This window comes from Odontesthes bonariensis, chromosome 3 (genome assembly GCF_027942865.1).
Source record: "Odontesthes bonariensis isolate fOdoBon6 chromosome 3, fOdoBon6.hap1, whole genome shotgun sequence".
NCBI classification, from domain to species: domain Eukaryota; kingdom Metazoa; phylum Chordata; class Actinopteri; order Atheriniformes; family Atherinopsidae; genus Odontesthes; species Odontesthes bonariensis.
In genome coordinates, this window is record NC_134508.1 from 3,638,252 (window position 1) to 3,659,310 (window position 21,059).

Sequence of the window (21,059 nt, forward strand, 5' to 3'; positions counted from 1 at the left end):
AACCAGGGAGGTAACCACGGAGGTAACAGAGAGGAAACCAGGGAGGTAACCACAGAGGTAACCAGGGAGGTAACCACAGAGGTAACCAGGGAGGTAACCAGGGAGGTAACCAGAGAGGAAACCAGGGAGGTAACCACAGAGGTAACCAGGGAGGTAACCAGAGAGGAAACCAGGGAGGTAACCACGGAGGTAACCAGGGAGGTAACCACGGAGGTAACCAATGAGGTAACCAGGGAGGAAACCACGGAGGTAACCAGGGAGGTAACCAGAGAGGAAACCAGGGAGGTAACCACGGAGGTAACCAACCAAGGAGGTAACCATGGAGGTAACCAGGGAGGTAACCACGGAGGTAACAGAGAGGAAACCAGGGAGGTAACCACAGAGGTAACCAGGGAGGTAACCACAGAGGTAACCAGGGAGGTAACCAGAGAGGAAACCAGGGAGGTAACCAGGGAGGTAACCAGAGAGGAAACCAGGGAGGTAACCACAGAGGTAACCAGGGAGGTAACCAGAGAGGAAACCAGGGAGGTAACCACGGAGGTAACCAGGGAGGTAACCACGGAGGTAACCAATGAGGTAACCAGGGAGGAAACCACGGAGGTAACCAGGGAGGTAACCAGAGAGGAAACCAGGGAGGTAACCACGGAGGTAACCAACCAAGGAGGTAACCATGGAGGTAACCAGGGAGGTAACCACGGAGGTAACAGAGAGGAAACCAGGGAGGTAACCACAGAGGTAACCAGGGAGGTAACCAGAGAGGAAACCAGGGAGGTAACCAGAGAGGAAACCAGGGAGGTAACCAGGGAGGTAACCAGGGAGGTAACCAGAGAGGAAACCAGGGAGGTAACCACAGAGGTAACCAGGGAGGTAACCAGAGAGGAAACCAGGGAGGTAACCACGGAGGTAACCAGGGAGGTAACCACGGAGGTAACCAATGAGGTAACCAGGGAGGAAACCACGGAGGTAACCAGGGAGGTAACCAGAGAGGAAACCAGGGAGGTAACCAGGGAGGTAAACACGGAGGTAACCACGGAGGTAACCAGGGAGGTAACCACAGAGGTAACCACGGAGGTAACCAGGGAGGTAACCACGGAGGTAACAAGGGAGGTAACCAGGGAGGAAACCACGGAGGTAACCACGGAGGTAACCACGGAGGTAACCAGGGAGGTAACCAGGGAGGTAACCAGGGAGGTAACCACAGAGGTAACCACGGAGGTAACCAGGGAGGTAACCAGGGAGGTAACCAGGAAGGTAACCACGGAGGTAACCACGGAGGTAACCAGGGAGGTAACCAGGGAGGTAACCAGGGAGGTAACCAGGGAGGTAACCACAGAGGTAACCACGGAGGTAACCAGGGAGGTAACCAGGGAGGTAACCAGGGAGGTAACCACGGAGGTAACCAGGGAGGTAACCAGGGAGGTAACCACGGAGGTAACCAGGGAGGAAACCACGGAGGTAACCACGGAGGTAACCACAGAGGTAACCATGGAGGTAACCAGGAAGGTAACCAGGGAGGTAACCAGGGAGGAAACCACGGAGGTAACCACGGAGGTAACCAGGGAGGTAACCAGGGAGGTAACCAGGGAGGTAACCACGGAGGTAACCACGGAGGTAACCAGGGAGGTAACCAGGGAGGTAACCAGGAAGGTAACCACGGAGGTAACCACGGAGGTAACCAGGGAGGTAACCAGGGAGGTAACCACGGAGGTAACCAGGGAGGAAACCACGGAGGTAACCACAGAGGTAACCACAGAGGTAACCACGGAGGTAACCACAGAGGTAACCATGGAGGTAACCAGGAAGGTAACCAGGGAGGTAACCAGGGAGGTAACCAGGGAGGTAACCACGGAGGTAACCACAGAGGTAACCACGGAGGTAACCAGAGAGGAAACCAGGGAGGTAACCACGGAGGTAACCAGGGAGGAAACCACGGAGGTAACCACGGAGGTAACCACAGAGGTAACCATGGAGGTAACCAGGAAGGTAACCAGGGAGGTAACCACGGAGGTAACCAGGGAGGTAACCAGGGAGGTAACCAGGGAAGTAACCACAGAGGTAACCAATGAGGTAACCAGGGAGGTAACCAGGGAGGTAACCAGGGAGGTAACCACGGAGGTAACCAGGGAGGTATCCAGGGAGGTAACCAGGGAGGTAACCACAGAGGAAACCAGGGAGGTAACCACAGAGGTAACCAATGAGGTAACCAGGGAGGTAACCAGGGAGGTAACCAGGGAGGTAACCACGGAGGTAACCAGGGAGGTATCCAGGGAGGTAACCAGGGAGGTATCCAGGGAGGTAACCAGGGAGGTAACCAGGAAGGTAACCAGGGAGGTAACCACAGAGGAAACCAGGGAGGTAACCACAGAGGTAACCAGGGAGGTAACCAGGGAGGTAACCAGGGAGGTAACCACAGAGGTAACCAGGGAGGTAACCAGGGAGGTAACCACGGAGGTAACCACGGAGGTAACCACGGAGGTAACCACGGAGGTAACCCGGGAAAAGAGCACAGAGGTAAGAATTCTCATAGAAAAGGCCAACGACCGAGGGAGTACAAGACATATCACATTGTTTAACACACTGGCGACGAAGTGCTGCAAATGCATTCTCACTCACATAGCCGCTAGCATAACAATGGACTCGTCTCCGTCTCCCTGTTAGCATTAGCATTAGCATTAGCGGGGAGGTGCTGACCCTAGTAACAGAGAACGTAAATAAAACGTTTGACTTTGGTTCTCTAAAGGTTTGGTCATAACCAAACCAAAATCTACCACTTAAAAACGTTCCCTTTGGTTACAGTGAAACCCGAACGTTCCTTGGACGTTTAGGGAACCACCCATATGAAACGTTAGCCAGTAGTGACACTGCTACCAACCAGCAACGTTATGTTTAGTTGTTTTTCGGGTTTTTTCAGAACTTAAGGTTTAATTAAAAATTACACTAGGAAAAAAGTCATTTTTGTAATTGTAATTTTTCATTAATTTCTTATAATGCATGAATTGCTCATTATTATTATTATTGAACCAAAAACAAAATATTAAAATACAAAATGTATGATATTTGTTTTAAATTCAGTGAAGGGACACAAACATAGGTCTACAAAGAATACAAAGTTATTTTGAGTATTTATGAATTTTATCTCTGAGATATTCATTTACCATTATTTTATACATTTTCCCTGAGCACACCTCCGCCCTTTTTGATGCTGCTGGGCTTCTGTAGCCCCTTCGCTCCCCTCTGCCCTCACAGTCTCGTTGTGTTCTGCTGAGGGTAAGTTCTGTTAATAATACAGCATTGACATTGTGTTATTTTCTTCAAAAATGTAGCCATTTATGATTTAAATATATGTTGTACATTATTCTCTGTTACATACTTTATGTTACCAAGCTGTCTTGTGTTACTTTTTTACCGTTAATATAAGTTTTATGGATGTTTTTAGGTTCGCGTTTTTGGCGCGAACGCACGACATAGTCGTACAATAGAAGTAAATGCTATAGTTTGGATTCAAATAAAGAGCACAAGCTTACTAAAACAGCTCTGTACTTTAATGCAGAAAGCAATTTTGTGGACAGGGAACTGCCGTGCTGCCTGTAGGAAAACATTCACATAAGGGATTGAGAATGAGGAGTCACATGACTCCGGTCGGCCGGTCGGCCATGTTGGCAGGAGACGCGATTCACTCTTGAAAAGGTAACATTCATTTTCGTTGACTAGTTAAAGTTGCACTATGTAGGATGGCAGTAAAGGAGTTTTTTTTTTCAAAATCAGTGAAATATGTGTTCTCCTAATCTCTTGGACTGAGCATACCACTTTATTAGTGCAGCTTTCATTCATTGTTTCTCCATTCATTGTTTATATAGCATATTATTTGAACCAAAGTTGAAATGGAATAAGTAAAATAGGCTACAATAAAATAAGTTGTTTTAAATTCAGTTAAATGCAGACACACTCAAGTAAGTCAAGGGCCTAACTCCTTGATAATGAGTTCCATTGTTAGGTGAGCTATACACTATTTGCTATGCACTATATTGAAAAGGTAAATACTTTTTCTATGCATGGAAATACAGTTTTGTTCTAATTGCTGAAAAGAAAAGAGTGCGCAGGCCCCCCCGGGGATATTCCTCCTGTGAGGGTAAGGCCTCTTCAGTACAGACTGAATTATTTACAAAATTAAATAAATGTTTCCCTGTCAGTACAAATGATGGTCTTTTGTTGCAGATGAGTCTGCTCTGCAGCCAAGGAAGCAGGCCAGGAATGTGCGGCGATGTGAAAGCCCAGTTGGTAAGTTTGGTGCCGACATCACAGAAATCACCCATTACATGTTATGTGACTAATCTAATTGGTTCTTTTTTTTCTTTTCAGAACCACACATTCCTTCACCATCATCATGTAAGAGTTTTCCCAATTGTGCGATGTATTGGCATGGGCTTCTGTTTTCAAATTACATTCATAAGAATCTCGTCATAACATAATTGACATCTGTGTCATCTTTCTATGCAGATCAGAGCCGTGTAGCCGCCAGTCCCTCCAGCCATGCACCCAGCACACAGACGGGTGAAGACTCGGATATTGAGCATGAAACACTACCCCCGGAAGTCGAGGGTATATTTGCTTTGAATTATATATTTATGCTATCTGATTACAAGCTACTAACCAAGAAAGCAGGCTAACAATTTTCTTTTCAAAAACTTCAGGAATGACCCATGGCGAAGAGCGGGGGGCATCAGGCGTGGCTGTCCTAATAAAGCGTAAGTACTTGATACACAATTGATGTTCACACGGCAAAAGTGTTTTGAGTGTAAAACTACAATGAATTTTATCTCAATTCCACCTTTAGTTATGAAGGAACAGAAGGCCATACAATTTCAAACAAGAAGAAGTAAGTACTACATGCACACATTTTCACATATAACAAATTCTATAATAAATACACCTAGCAATGGAAGAGCACATGGGGCGTGTGACGCGAAGGATGGAGGCTATCGAGAGGAGGATTGAGGGTTTGGAGAAGAAGTCGGACACGTTAGAGGCTGCTGTTCTCTCCAACCTGCCTCAGCATCAGCCTCCTCAGCAGGAAGAGGTCCTGCTGAGTCAATGTCAAACAGTGGAGGAGCTGGAGGAGCTAGGAGTCTGGCCCAACCAGAGACAAAGAACCAAATGGTAATTAATTGGTTATAATTATATATGAACATGTAATGTGTTTAATTTGAATAATGAAAGTAGACCACATAAGCTTTTCATTTGTTTTCACTTTATTTAATTTGTTTTGTCTTTTTCTACAAACGTTTCCTGGGAAGCCTGGGTGGGGCGAATCCGGGGGCCGCCGTTCGGCGCATGTTACGCCAGGTGGCTACAAATCAGGTCCTGGGGGAGTACAGGCTGAGGGGGAGGAGGGCAAAAAGGCCTTCCAGGGCCTGGCCCTGTACAAAGTTATTACCGGTAAGTTTAACAGGTATTTTTTTAACAATTCAGTGTTATGCCAAGTTTGATTGAGGTTTAAATGTGTAACTTTTTTTAAACTTTCATTTAACTTTCATTTGTAGAGGCCTGCATGCAGAACTACCCGCTAACAAAGGTTGCTGACATAGAAGAGCCATGCACTGAAATTTGCACCGCACAGAAGGTAAATGTAAACTTTAGTCTGTCATATCAATCTCTGAATAGTCACATTAATGAAATTAAATATTGGTACTAAGTTGGATTAAACCGTTTCGTATTCTTTTTAGGCCAGCTCCTCAAGACGGAACAACTGCCTGAATCCCGCCTTCACTACCTGGTCCTCCTTCCTCCGCCGCTGGGGCAACATTGGACCCCTTTCTTTGGTGATAAATAAATCTAAAGTTTTCTGTTTCCTTTTCATATTTTACATTAATTAGCAAACAACAAATCCCGCTAATAACATCAGCTTTGACCTCCAGGCTCCGTCATCTCGTGGGAGGGAGGGGGGGCTGGGAGACACCACATTTCAAAAGGGGATACAAGTGTCGGGGAAGATGATACTTAGATAAATTGATTGTGTTGTTCAGAATTTCAATTGTAGCTCATTTATACGTTTTAAATAATAGATTAATCAATACAAATTGACACAGAGTAATTCCATAAATTCATTTTCAAAAAAAAGAAAAACAAACATTTACATTTTCCCCTGGAGCCAAGGTGTGGCAGCTGCCGTACCCAACTGACGCCCATGCTTTGCTTTGCGGTCCTCTGACATATTTGTGGTTTTTATGGCTAATTTGACAGAAAAAATTAGTCATTTCATTCACATCTGTTGGGGGATCCAGTGAGCAACTGATGTTCTGCAGCCTGGCCTCACGTTATTATTATCACGTTATTGCACGCCGAGGCGTTTAGTGTGTTAGTATAATGTTTTTTTGTACTTTTGCCCTAACCACCCCACTGTACCCTAACTATTTGACGAATTATTTGAATGGCGTAAAATGAGCTTCCGGTTCATGTTTATGTTTATGCAGGCAGGGTAAGGGGGTCTTGCCGAAGGACCCCTACTGGAGGTAGTACCTTTCATGCAGGGCATCTGAACCCAGATAACCTTCTGAAAGGTGGCAATCTTACCAATCTTACCATTACGGTGCGTATAAATGGCCATGACTCGTCCCGTTTGCACTTTTCTGCCAGCAGAGGGCACCTCTGAGCACCGACCCGCGCCGTTCTCCGGGGCTTCTGTTGATCCCCGGGTGTCGTAGCGCAGTGCATCCCTTCCTAAAGCAGTGAGAGAATATTTTTTCTTGAAGAAGAGTCGTGGTGACAGCTGCCTGAACACACGACAGTGAGGTGGGGACTTCACAACAGACTCTCAAAGGTCACCGCCTCACATGAACACGACGCTCAGTTGTTTTTTCCTCTTTGTGGAGAATCCCCGACGTCTCAGAGCGACTCTGTGATGCATCACCGGAGGCCTCGATGTTTGGGCCGATGACCTTTGCGTCATTAATTGAGTTCCGTCGGGTATTAAAGACACCAACAAACTCTGTGCTGCGGCTCTGTGGCGCCGAACGAAGTGTGAACACTTCATTCGTGACATTTAGGCGACGCTGTTCAGCAGCGGGAGTGGGGGGGGAGGTTTGGCCTCAAAGTGAAGGACGCAGGAGTTCATCATGCAGCAGCATCATGGGCTGAAATTTTAAAAAGTGTTAGACTTCATGTTCTGTTTCCATGGTGTTTTATTCAGGGCTGGGCAAAGATTAAAGTTTTTTAATTAATCACTTGATTTCCCTGATTAATCGCGATTAATCGCATTTGTACGCAGAATCCAAAAAAGCTGCCTCGTTTCTCCTCCGTGTCCTTCGTTTCCTTTCAGACTTGAAAGAAGAGTTCTTGAACTGTTTGTTCTGAGCACTGATGGGAAAAAATAAAAATAATTTAGTCAGAGGGACAGAATAACCTTCAGCTGGAAGTTTCCACTCAAACACATGAGAGAAGATGAAGCACAGAACTTAAATACTGCATGATGAACACTTCCTGTCGGCTGACGCACATGAGACGGATGTGTTGTTGGTGTGTGTCCATTTTTATTATGGCTGGGCAACGATTAAAACGTTTAATCTACTTAATCACATCATTTCCCTGATGAATCGCGATTACTCGCATTTGTACGCAGAATCCAAAAATGAATCCAAATGTAGTGTATAGCTTTTAGCATTTAGCTTTATTTTAAATGTGCTGCCATATGAATGAAAGTGCCATAACATTTGTTGTGCAAACACACTTTTAACATCAGCATCTTTCTGTAGTTTTTATGTAGAAGCCTCGCTCCACTGTCTGTTTCCTTGAATGACTTGCTGCTATCAGTTGTGTGTTTTGCCTTTAAGTGATATTTTAGACTGGAACTACTACGCTGAGAAGACAATTCAACTTGGCAGTGTTTACAGATGACTTTGGTTCTGTCGACTCCGCCGTCTGGAAGAACTTTAAAATGAAAATGGCCGAGTAAAAGTTCCGTACCCTTCTCCATGTTTGGTGGATCCGCCGATTACTTTCTTTTCCTGTTCCACAGCAGACAGCAGCAGACTTTTACAAAATAAAAGCCTGTGAGCAACAGACTTTTACTAAATAAAAGTCTGTGAGCAACAGACTTTTACAATAATAAAATAAATAATAAAACAGGGGGGGTCTGTGGCGTAGTGGGCTGAGCAGGCGCCCCATGTACAGAGGCTATAGTCCTCGCTGCAGCTGGCCCCGGTTCGAGTCCCACATCGGAGAGCCCTGTGCTGCATGTTGTTCCCCCTCTCTCTGCCCCCTGCTTCCTGTCTCTCTGAACTTTCCATGAAAGGCAAAAAAGCTACTAAAAAAATTTTGAATTAAAAAATTAAATAAATAAAACCTGCGGTAATGCTCGATAAAATATTTATCTGCATTAAATAATTAACGAGTTAACTCGCCCAGCCTTAGTTTTATTATTATTAGACTCGTGTCTGAGCATCATTTCCTGCCGAACACAGGAAGTGTCCAGGAGTCATGGAAGCAGATTCCAGTGTTGGGGGGTTTAATGTGGTGTGAAACGAGCAGAAGCTTCTCCTGAATAACGAGTTAATCATTACGCAGGTGGAAGCCAGAAACACACATCTCATGCTTTTATCAGAGAACATGTTTTAAGTGTTTGAAAGGAAAGAGTTGTTGTTGAAGTTAAGAGCTGAATACAGAAGCACAAAGAGAGTCCCAGAGCAGGAGAAAGATGGAGGGAAGCTGCGTGCCGCACAATTTTGGTGTCTTTGTATTTGCCTGTTTCTGTGGCTCAGCTTTGCTCACGGCTGCATGACGGTGCCTTCCTCCCCTCAAAGGGATGCTGGTGTTGATGAGACGAAGCCGGAGGCAGCGAGAGAGGGAAGACGGAGAGTAACAACGGAGGTATAGAAAGAGCACAGCAGGTTAGAGAAGAAGTGTGGATGAAGAGGGAGAGGCAGGGCAAGAAAAATCTGGAAAGAGATGAATAAAAGAGGACAGAAGGAGAGAATCTGCAATATGTGAGGAAGGAGGGAGAGCTGAGAGGGAATGAATGATTCGGTGTGAACGAGAGTAGAGGAGGACGAGGATGAAGAGGAGGAGGAGGAGGGGAGTGATGCACGAGAGAATCCTGAAGAGCTTCCAGGCAGGCTTTCACCAGCGAAGGGTGGATTCCTTCATCCTGCAGCCCGGCGCCATGGCAACGGGATGCAGAGCCTCGCTGAGCGTGGAGGCCGGACGACAGATGGTTCGGCCCGATGAGCAACTGACGTGCAAGTTGGTTCACCTGCTGCTGTCCCACGGTAACATTAGTAAGTCAGGCACAGATAAAACACAATAAAAATGAATAATTTGCATTTAAATCAGGCTGACAGATTATCCAAAGGCTTGTTGAAACAGTCGAGTCTTTGACGGTTTTCTAACAACGTCCACAGAGTTCAGGAGCTAAAGCCTGAAAGTTCTGAGTCCGGTGCGAGGCCCAACCAGCAGACCCGGATCAGAGGACCTCAGAGTCCTGCTGCTGTGGTCTGGCTTTAAAGGTTCACCAAGTTCAGAAGGAGCCTGAACATCTGTGCTCTGTGCACGATAACAAGAACTTAAACTGGATCCTGAAACCAGTGTAAAGACTACAACTGGGTTCCCTAACCCTAACCCCTACCCTACCCCACTCTACTCCACCCTAACCCTAACCCCTACCCCACTCTACTCCACCCTAACCCCTTACCCTACCCTAACCCTAACTTAACCTCCTACCCTACCCCACTCTACTCCACCCTAACCCTAACCCCTACCCTACTCTACTCTACCCTACTCTACCCTAACCTTACCCTACCCCTAACTTAACCTCCTACCCTACCCTAACCCCCTACCCTAACCTAACCCCTACCCCTACCCCACTCTACTCCACCCTAACCCCCTACCCTAACCTAACCCCTACCCTACTCTACCCTACCCTAACCTTACCCTACCCCTAACTTAAACTCCTACCCTAACCCCCTACCCTAACCTAACCCCTACCCCTACCCCACTCTACTCCACCCTAACCCCCTACCCTACCCTAACCCTAACTTAACCTCCTACCCTACCCCACTCTACTCCACCCTAACCCTAACCCCTACCCTACTCTACTCTACCCTACTCTACCCTAACCTTACCCTACCCCTAACTTAACCTCCTACCCTACCCTAACCCCCTACCCCACTCTACTCCACCCTAACCCCTTACCCTACCCTAACCCCTACCCTACCCTACTCTACTCTACCCTAACCTTACCCTACCCCTAACTTAAACTCCTACCCTACCCTAACCCCCTACCCTAACCTAACCCCTACCCCTACCCCACTCTACTCCACCCTAACCCCCTACCCTACCCTAACCCTAACTTAACCTCCTACCCTACCCCACTCTACTCCACCCTAACCCTAACCCCTACCCTACTCTACTCTACCCTACTCTACCCTAACCTTACCCTACCCCTAACTTAACCTCCTACCCTACCCTAACCCCCTACCCTAACCTAACCCCTACCCCTACCCCACTCTACTCCACCCTAACCCCCTACCCTACCCTAACCCTAACCCCTACCCTACCCTACTCTACTCTACCCTAACCTTACCCTACCCCTAACTTAACCTCCTACTCTACCCTAACTTTAACTTAACCTCCTACCCTACCCTAACCCCTACCCTAACCTAACCCCTACCCCATACCCCACTCTACTCCACCCTAACCCCCTACCCTAACCTAACCCCTACCCCTACCCCACTCTACTCCACCCTAACTCCCTACCCTACCCTAACCCCTACCCTACCCTACTCTACTCTACCCTAACCTTACCCTACCCCTAACTTAACCTCCTACCCTACCCTAACTTTAACTTAACCTCCTACCCTACCCTAACCCCTACCCCACTCTACTCTACCCTACTCTACCCTAACCTTACCCTACCCCTAACTTAACCTCCTACCCTACCCTAACCCCCTACCCTACCCTAACCCTAACTTAACCTCCTACCCTACCCCACTCTACTCCACCCTAACCCTAACCCCTTACCCTACCCTAACCCACTCTACTCCACCCTAACCCCTACCCTACCCTAACCCTAACCCTAGACCTGGTGGGAAATGTGACCTTTCAGATGACTTTGTCAGCAACAGGTGGTTCACTGATGTAACGCTATGACGTGTGGAAACAGAATTACAATAATCCAGCCTGAAAAAAATACACGAATCATCACCTCCAGCTCAGATCTGGAAACAACACGTCTTAGTTTGGGGAAAACTGCCGCTTAAACGAGTGCTTCTGTTCTTTCTTTCTTCAGCCGGCCATCAACGCTTTGACAAAGTCAACAACTTCAGACACCTTCGATGTGTGAGATGGTCTTACTGCCGCCAAACATACAGCATTTAAAAGCACTCAGGACTTATAGGCTCAGCCTCATGAAACCCTGGTTTCACACGCTCTCAGTCTAAATTGATGTCAATGCGTCACCTTGCTTCTGTTTGGTACGATCCAAACTACTCCATCACCATGTTTCCTTTGCCTAAACCTCTGAAAACTCAGAATTACTGAAGAAAACTAAGATGTACATTCAGTCATTCGAGCCTTTCTGGCTCCATTTCTACATCCAGTTGAATACACAGCAGAGGGTTGCACGGCATTTCATCAGCTTTTCATATGGTTTATTTGTAAAATAACTGTCAGATATGTTGAGTTAAATGTGAAATGTAACATGGTGGGGGCATAAAACACCAAGAAAGGGAGTTCTGAAGTTAAAGATTAATTGTGTACTTCAGTAAAAGGTAATGAGCTGAATTCCTCCTCTGCAGTTTAGAGACTTGGAGTCAAATCTTCCTCCTGAGCTTTCTTGGCTTTCCTGTTTGATACTCCACCGTCTGTTTGGACCTTCCTGTTAGACTTTGGGTGTGTGTTTGAAGTGCAGCGAGTTCATGAGCTGCTGTCAGGGAGCATCTGCTCGGCTGAACTGACCTCAGCCGTGACATCGCTGCGCTGCACGAAGATCTGCTCCAGGAGGTTGTTGTGTGGGGGTTAGGGCTGTAGCCATACACTAATCTCACGATACGATACACGATATTCAGCCAACGATTCGATAGGGTTCGATACGATACGATTCGATTCGATTCGATACAATACGATACGATACGATTCGATACGATTCGCTACGATTTGATTTGATACAATTCGATTCGATACGATTCGATTTGATTTGATGCAATTCGATTCGATTTGATCCGATTCAATTCGATTCGATTCGATACGATTCAATTCGACTTAATACGATTCGATACGATTCAATACAATTTGATTCGATGCGATTCGATGCGATTCAATACGACACGATACGATACGATTCGACTTGATACAATTCGATACGATTTGATTTGATACAATTTGATTTGATTTGATTTGATTTGATACGATTCAATACACTTACATCATTTTCTGGGGAAAAAAAAGGGACAGTGTGATTTGACATGAATCATCTCTGATTGGACCGGTGGTCCGACCTTTGACCCGGAAACAAACAGGAACAAAGGAACATGTCACAAATGTGAGAGCTGTGCACTTTATACAATTTTTATTTTTATCAACTAATTAATCAGTGTTTTGTAGAATGTGACCCCCTGGCATTATTACCTTTATGTTCTGTGTTTTCACTAATTGTAACGTCTGACTTTTCAATAAAGTTTGCTTTAAAAAAAAAAAAAAATTAAAAAAATTGAATAAAATCTAAATAAATAAATAAATACATTTAAAAAGAAATAAATAAATAAAAATAAATCAATACTTTATCGGGAAACGAAATATCGATATATCTCGCAGTCTTAATAAAATTGCTCAGTCCTAGTGGGGGTTCAGATTCACGTTTTTCATCTTCTGCCTCACAAAGATGTTGTGAATGTCCCGTCATTCATTGACATGTTTGCACAGATGGACCCACACAGCTGCTGCTTTAAGAGCTTTAAGTTAGCTTTCACTTTGGTTTCAGACCTTTAAAATTACAATTATTCTTCAAGTCTGATTGCTGTAGGAGAGCGCTGCTAAACCTGCAGGATAATGTGTGATGTGCTGAGTTTGTTATGGAGAGCATCCTGATGTGATGAATGGTGCTGCCTCAGAGGCAGGCAGCCTGCTGCAGCAGCTCTGGACAAACTGTGTGTTTTCTCTGTGAAAAACACAGACTTCTGAAACATTTCTTTGAGCTGCCGAAAGGACTTCTGCTGGGAAGCGGTTATGATGAGTAACCATGGCAACTGGAAAGTTGTTCACCTGTCGTAGCAGCTAACTGAGCTTTCCAAAGCCCAAGTAATGGCTGGAATAAGACCCCAAATCAAGATGAGTTGAAGATGAGACGTCTGGGATGCAGAGCGGGAAACAAAATGGAGGAAAAGGAGGAGGAAGTCTAAAGCCTGTCTCCTCTTGATCATCAGGGGAAATGTGAGATCTCTGGTGGATAAAATGGACGAGGCTGGAGCCCTGATGAGGACACAGCAGGAATATTAGGCCGAGAACTGGCTGCAGGAACAGCTCTAACAGCTGACATCATCAGCTAAGCTGTTGCTAAGCTACAGAAACATCTGAACCACGTTTTTTCAGCTGATTTATATTGAATTTTGTTGTCTACAGCAATATAATTTCCCTTCTGGGATTGAAAGTGTTACTGAATTTAGCTGAATGAAGAACCAAACAACAAACATCTGAAATTAAACTCCTGGCTGGCAGCTCGGTCGCTGATTCCGTCGAGCCGTCAGAGTTTGAGTCGCAAAGTCGAATTAAAAAACAACCAAAAATCTGAGTCTCTGAGAACAGTTCAACTCCAGTTTCTGACGACAGGTTGTGTTTGATAAGTGGAGAGTAAAAGGAAACCCGTTAATTAACCACTCTTCACAGGTTTCATTCAGTTTATCTGATCAGGTGTGCTGCTCATTGACGACTTAATTTATTAGTTATAATGACAGGTGGTTGTGTTTATAGGAACAAACTATGACCACACACACACAGCTGGGCTTGAGGTCAGCTGCAGAAAGACTCCATTTATTAGACCTCCGTGAACTTTAATGGTTCTTTCTAGTGACTAAAAAGTGAACAGTACACTTATGGGTGTAGAAATAACCCTATTTTATCAATTTAACCGTTGACTTTGTTGCTCTAAAAACTCGTATTCCCTTTTAGTGGCTCATCAGCGGCTGAACATTGTGGGAGAAACTTTTGTTTGAGTCGGACTCACATGGAAACAAACTGTGGACGGAAAAATACACAAGATGGAACAAATACCTTCCCATCAAAAACAATGGCAGTGACTCACTTTAAAATACACAGAACCGGTTCTGAATGGATCTCACTCATTTATCCATCTGTTCCTCAGCAGGAACAAGAGTTTAATGACTGTAACGGCTCTTACTACCACCGGACATCAGAAACATCTCCTCTTTTCACATCCAGACTAAAAACCCTTAATCTCCTTCACTTTGTCATATTTTGAGCTGTTGCACATGGATTTTATGTCTTTTAATCACGCTTTGTGTTTTTATTCTACAGCGTCCCACAGCGCTTTCAAATAAGATGCATTGTTTTCATTTTTATTACCAGGGTAACCAATTCTCACTCCAAACTCATCACAAACGGATGCTTTCAGCAGCAAGTTGCCTCATCCGTCCATCATGTTCCGCAGATTTGAGGTCGGGTCGCACAGGCAGCAGGGAAAATGGAGCTCCTCCCCCCGGATGGTGGAGCTCCTCCCCCCGGATTGTGGAGCTCCTCCCCCTGGATGGTGGAGCTCCTCCCCCTGGATGGTGGGGCTCCTCCCCCTTTCTCTTATGCTGAGCCCCGCCCACAGCTCTGACTGAAAAGCCCAAAAAACCAACTCCTGCAACAACCCCCACAGAATCCCTCAGGGAACACGGTCATAAGCCTTCTCCAAGTCCACGAAACACAGGTCGACTGAATGGTCCAACCCCCGGGACCCCTCAGTGACTCTGAGGGTACAGATCTGGTCCGCTGTCCAACAAACCTGAGAGGAAAACCCTCTGAATCCAAGGCACAAAGATAAAAAAAGTTTAAAGACAAACCAGTCATCTCGTTTTTCTGACTTTTGGATCTTGGCAGTGATTTTCCTTCCATTCATTTTTCCCTGACTGGGGTCCCTGCCGGTGGAAACCGACGTCAACAGCCTCTTTGTTTCGGGTTTTTAAGTGTCCGCTCCCTGTTTAACATCTGCTGCTGGAGCAAGACGTTAATGTCGGAGGAAAAACAATCCTTTCAGGATTACGGAGCAGCCGACACGTCACGTCTCAGCGGTTCACTCCTAAAGGCTTATTCCAATTTACTAAATTAAAAAATGATAATAAAAAAGGGGAAATCCCCCCGACACAGTTGGCAAACAGGCAGAGGTAATTAGACACCGCTAAGCAGTTTACTGAAGATGCCGGAACAAAGGCAGTAATTTACGTCTTTGTTGACTGTGTCAAGTGCTGGGTGGAGGCGCGGTGATGGGAAAATGGCATAAACACACAGAATATGCTCCATTTTTATGCTGCTCTGTGGTCCTACAGCTGCGGGAGGAGGCTCCACCTTTAATCCAGGTGGAGCAGGAGGATTTAAAAAGCCGACCTGAGTTCAGAACTTAACCCTCCTGTTGTCCTGCGGGTCAAAAGTGACCCACGACCATGTTTAGCTGCAGAAAAAACACCTTAAACTATCTTTTTCCATCTTGAAATGTTATGACTTTTCCTAAAGGGGCCCCATCATTAGAAAAAGTCATACTTTATTTTTGTTTATGTTTCCATGTGGGCTGTACACCACTAGGGTACAAAGATTGTCTTATGGGTTATTTTTAGATCCAAGGACTCAGGTCAGCTGGTCCAGTCCAGAGTCCAGACTAAACATGGAGAAGCAGCATTTAGCTGTTATGCTGCAAACAAGTGGAACAAACTGCCAGTGGAGATTAAACTTTCACCAAATGGAGACATTTTTAAATCCAGGTTAAAAACATTTCTGTTCTCATGTGTCTATGCATGAAATCTGCACGCTATCTTTGAATTTATCTGGACTGTTGCTCGTTTTTAAATTAATTTATATTATTTTATTTGTTTCTCTTTATATTCTTTTATATATTTTAATGCTTCTTCCACTCCCTGCTGCAATGCTTTTATTTTATGTAAAGCACTTTGAATTGTTTTGTACATGAAATGTGCTATAAATAAATTTGATTTGATTTTTGACCCGTGAATTATAAAAACATTTAAACACCAGAAAAAAGTTCAGTTTTTTTCCCTTTGTATATAGTTAATTCAGAAGTGATTACTTCACATTTATATAATAGCAATTATAAACCTTTATTATGTAAAAGAAAACTGTAGAAAACAAGAAAACTGTTGGTCCCACTGATGGTTGGTCTGTGGTAAAAAAAAATAAATAAAAGTGTAATCCTGAAAACTGGTGATTGTCTTTTTGTATTGTGTAACAAAGAATACATGATAAAAAATGTATTGAATTGAGTTGAATAGATCAATAACAGGTGGTTTCATCATACAAAATAGATTTTGGATTTAAAATTCAATTAAGTTGCTTTATTTTGGGGCTTTGGTAGGGCGGCTCATTTCTGACCCGTAGGACAGGGGGAGTAAACACAATGTTAAGACAGCACAAAGGGTTAAATTAATACCCATAATTCCCTGCACCTGCAGTCTATTCTCAGCGGGACCACCATGTTCTCCAGTTAATTCAGTTTTAATGCAACTTTGGGGTCGATTCTCTCTGTTCATTCCTGCGAATCGTTCTGAATGATGACCTGATCTGATGGTAACAGGCTCGGCTAATTCTACTCAAATTACTGAACTTCTGCTAAAGTTTCGACCTCACGAGCTTCAACCCTCTTCAGGCTGAGTGTTGTTGAAGCTTTAAAAAATATAAATGCACGGGAACAGAGGCCTGGGCACCAAAACAGATCAGAACACACATCCAGTCTCCATCATAAAGCACATATAGGGCATTTAATCAGAGGTGAGATAAAGGTGAACATCTCTACAATAAATACATGAGCTGAGCTCGTTTTATTCAGTGGGGTCACATGGCTCTGAAAGGATCGGATTATTGGCTAAATTACAATCAGACTGAGTTATTAAGTGCATGTAAACACCTTAATCTGACTAAGAATTGGATTGGATCGGATTCAGACCCCGAGATAACTGGGTTGAAAGTCACTCTAAACCTGCTTGTAGACGCTGAAGCACGTGGTGAATCAGACTTTGCGTTCTGCACATGCTCCAGATGTTTTCCCGGGGTCGTGACCCGGAAGTCAAAGGAGACGATATTCCTGTTGTTGTCGCCGTCAGAAAGAAACAAACAACACGATGGAGAATGCTCCGTTGGGCATCGAGTTTGTGCAACAAGCAGCTCATCACAGACCAAATGTAGAGGGACGTAGCTTCATCTGGCTCTGCGTTCTCCATCTTTCTCCAATGCCTGAGTTTGTTGTTGTTGTTGGTGGTGAAGAGGTCAACAGGAAGTGGCTCTATTAGCAACAGCTGGAATGGGTACAGCGCCACCTATCATACCGGGGTATGACACGCTTTGTGCCTCTGATCCCATTCATTCACCGCCATATATCCAAGGAAAATTACCCTCGCTCAGCTCAGTCTGATTGTAATTTAGCCAATAATCTGATCCTTTCAGGGTCATGTGACCGCACCTTAATTATTAAAAAAAAATAAATAAATAAAAAATTTAATTTATTTTATTATTGTAAAAGTCTGTTGCTCACAGGCTTTTATTCTGTAAAAGTCTGCTGCTGTCTGCTGTGGAACAGGAAAAGAAAGTAAACGGCGGATCCACCAAACCTGGAGAAGGGTACGGAACTTTTACTCGGCCATTTTCATGTTAAAGTTCTTCCAGACGGCGGAGTCGACAGAACCAAAGTCATCTGTAAACTCTGCCAAGTTGAATTGTCTTCTCAGCGTAGTAGTTCCAGTCTAAAATATCACTTAAAGGCAAAACACACAACTGATAGCAGCAAGTCATTCAAGGAAACAGACAGTGGAGCGAGGCTTCTACATAAAAACTACAGAAAGATGCTGATGTTAAAAGTGTGTTTGCACAACAAATGTTATGGCACTTTCATTCATATGGCAGCACATTTAAAATAAAGCTAAATGCTAAAAGCTATACGCTACTTTTGGATTCATTTTGGGATTCTGCGTACAAATGAGATTAATCGTGATTAATCAGGGAAATCATGCGATTAATTAGATTAAACACTTTAATTGTTGTCCAGCCCTAATTTAAATGGACACACACCAACAACACGTCCGTCTCATGTGCGTCAGCCGGCAGGAAGTGTTCATAATGCAGTATTTCATGTTTCATCTTCTCTCGTGTGTTTGGGTGGAAACTTCCAGCTGAAGGTTATTCTGTCCCTCTGACTGAATTGTTTTTATGTTTTCCCATCAGTGCTCAGAACAAACAGTTCAAAGAAGAATTCTTCTCTCAAGTCTGAAAGGAAACCGAAGGACACGGAGGAGAAACAAGGCAACTCGGGACGGCTGGTTCCACCTTCAGCTGACATCAGGTGGAACACAACGAGCAGGATTAGATTTCAAAGGTTCCTTCTTCCTCTGGATCAGAACACAAAAACAGCTGCCAACCCCGCGGAGAAACATTTAAACACTTCAAAGACTCCACAATAAAGGAAGAAAAGAAAAGCCAGCTGAGCAGAATACCTGGAGAGAGGCTGGAATACACCACAAAGCCAAGACAAACAGGAGCTCTGCTCTGACTACGCAGCATTTTCCATCAAGCTGCCTGACGTCTGCAGGAAAAAACAGCCTGCAGCAGCCTGGATGAGCCTGCAGCAGCCTGGATGAGCCTGCAGCAGCCTGGATGAGCCTGCAGCAGCCTGGATGAGCCTGCAGCAGCCTGAATGAGCCTGCAGCAGCCTGGATGAGCCTGCAGCAGCCTGGATGAACCTGCAGCAGCCTGGATGAGCCTACAGCAGCCTGGATGAGCCTGGAGCAGCAGCCTGGATGAGCCTGGAGCAGCAGCCTGGATGAGCCTGCAGCAGCAGCCTGAATGAGCCTGCAGCAGCAGCCTGGATGAGCCTGCAGCAGCCCAAATGATCCTGCAGCAGCAGCCTGGATGAGCCTGCAGCAGCAGCCTGGATGAGCCTGCAGCAGCAGCCTGGATGAACCTGCAGCTGCTATTGCTTCTTCTAATCCAAATCCACTGACTGGACTTTACTGCCTCATCTGACACTTCCTTCACTATTTTCCTCACACTCTGTCCACTTACACCCAGCTCCCTCAACAATGAGACAACATACTTTGCAACAGATCCTCTACATCCTACTTCCACTGGACAGATTCTAACTTTCCATCCTCGCTGCTCTGCTTCTGCCCCCAACTCCACATATCTAAGCTTTTTCCTTTCATATGCTTCTGCTACTAATTCCTCCCAAGGAACAGTCAGCTCTATGAAATATACTCTCATTCTACTCCTAGACCACAAGACTATGTCAGGCCTTAGATTTGTAGAGGCTATCTCCTGGGGAACAACAAGCTTATTTTTTTTTAATCGAACCTTGTCATAAATCTTTGTAATTTACTGTTTCAGCTAAAATGTTTTTTATCTAAATGCACCCAAAAAAGTCCAATAATGAGCTTATAAAGCGGCTGAATCTCTCAGGGGAGACTTTTCAGAAAATCTCAGAGCTCAACTTTTCCTGTAGACTCTAAAGTACTGAAAAGCTTAAAATAGTTTCCACTGAGGACAGTTCCAGTGTGAAGAGATTGTTCTGTAAGAAGGTGAAACAGGAGGACGTGAAGTGTTGATGCTCTGATGCTTCATGTTTAATCTGTTTGATGAAACTGAGGGGCAGTGAGTGTTCAGGACCTCCTGGCCTGAAACTCTTCCTCCTTCCTCTGTTTTTTCCATCGTTGCCATTCTTCCTCGCAGAGCTGCCGATCTGCAGGTTTGTTGCTGCGTTCCAACATTCAGAAGGAGCTTTGCATCAAGCGTTTTGTGTTAAATGTTGGTGTTAGAGCTGGACTAAAACCTTACTAACCTTGAAAAACAAAGCTCGCCCACACGGCATCGTCAGGGCGGGCAGCTAAATGGCTTCTTTCTGGCTCGACAACCTTTCCACCTTAAAAAGCCCTGTTGGTGGTGGCTGATCGCAGCCCCCCCGCTGCTCTGAGTCCGCTTCGCTTCTGTCCGGCTGCACGTTTGTGACGAGCAGATAGAAGAACTCTTTGATGCCAGCTGCCGCTGGCCTTTTAAACAGTCTCACATGACTGTTTTTGAGGTCTCACGATTCATTTGGTTTCCCTGGTTTCAGTTTTTTTTGCTGCATTGAACTCAGTGTTACACACGTCTGTTTCTGAATGAGTTTTTTCCTGTAGGCTGTACAACAAATTGCCCTCCAGGGATGATAAAGATACCTTGACCTTGGTTAATTGTATGTTAACATATTCAGGAATTAATTCATGTAGTATTTATCAAACCAGCCAAAAACACCAGGTGTTCTGTTGTTAATTCATTAGCTAAATGATTCTGACTCAGTTAAAGGGATAGTTCGCCTCTTTTGACATGAAGCTGTGTAACATCCCATATCAGCAACATCATTTATGAACATCTTCTTACCCCCTGCTGCGTCCTGTGAGCAGAGTTCCAGCCTCGTTTTGGTGCTGATGAAGGTAGTCCGGCTAGTTGGCTGGGGTTTAAAAAATAAAGCGTTTTGTTTCTCAGAACAATATGCGTTCAACAGAGTAATACATTTGTATCACAAAATGGTTCTCCAGGAAAAAGTCAGACCTTACAATCGCTTGGAGCTATTTTCTCTCCCTTCGTATTCGTTTTCCTCTGATATTTTCCACACGCCTGATGTTCCGAAACGGCCGAGTTGGATCAGGAGCCACACCAGCAAACATTAAGGCTCCACTCTGGACCCGATTGAGGCTCAGGTCAGAACCACAGAAAGATTTTTACAGAACTCTAGGGCTGTAGCGATACACGAATCTCACGATGCGATACACAAATCTCACGATACGATACACAAATCTCACGATACGATACACGAATCTCACGAT